This window comes from Micropterus dolomieu, linkage group LG08 (assembly GCF_021292245.1).
Source record: "Micropterus dolomieu isolate WLL.071019.BEF.003 ecotype Adirondacks linkage group LG08, ASM2129224v1, whole genome shotgun sequence".
In the NCBI taxonomy this organism is placed as follows: Eukaryota; Metazoa; Chordata; class Actinopteri; order Centrarchiformes; family Centrarchidae; genus Micropterus; species Micropterus dolomieu.
The window spans coordinates 15,455,079-15,455,656 of record NC_060157.1 but is presented as its reverse complement, the minus strand read 5'-3'; the positions used below and the strand labels follow the sequence as shown (position 1 = coordinate 15,455,656).

At 46.9% G+C, this 578-nt stretch overlaps 1 protein-coding gene across 1 annotated transcript in view; it reads left to right on the top strand.

Moving 5' to 3' along the window:
- Positions 1 to 578, top strand: part of samhd1 (SAM domain and HD domain 1) — a 22,538-nt gene that overhangs the window by 9,332 nt on the left and 12,628 nt on the right. The window lies entirely within an intron of this gene.

Genomic DNA, 578 nt, shown 5'->3' with positions numbered 1-578 from the left:
CTCGACCCTGGTGTAGATGGCTTCCTTGACACCTCTTTCAAACCATCCATCTTCTCTGTCTAAAATGTGCACCTGGTGGTCCTCAAACGAGTGTCCTCTGTCCTTCAGATGTAAGTAGACTGCAGAGTCTTGACCTGAGGAGTTGGCCCTTCTGTGTTGAGCCATATGTTTGTGTAGTGGTTGTTTAGTCCCCCCAATATACAGGTCTGTGCATTCCTCACTGCATTGGGCCGCATACACTAGATTGCTTTTCTTGTGTTTGGGTGTGCGGTCTTTGGGGTGTACCAGTATCTGTCTTAGTGTGTTCTTGGGTTTAAAAAACACAGGGATGTTATGTTTGTTGAAAATCCTCCTGAGTTTCTCTGATACTCCAGACACGTATGGAATCACAATGTTGTTGCGTTTGACCTTCTTTTCCTCCTCCCCTGTAGTTTTGTTCTTCTTGGATCTTGTGGCTGTTTTCACAAAGGTCCATTTAGGGTATCCACAGGCTGTAAGTGCCCCCTTCAGGTGGTTCTGTTCCTTCTCTCTGGCTTGGGCGCTTGTTGGTATGTTTTCCGCTCTGTGGTGCAGTGTTC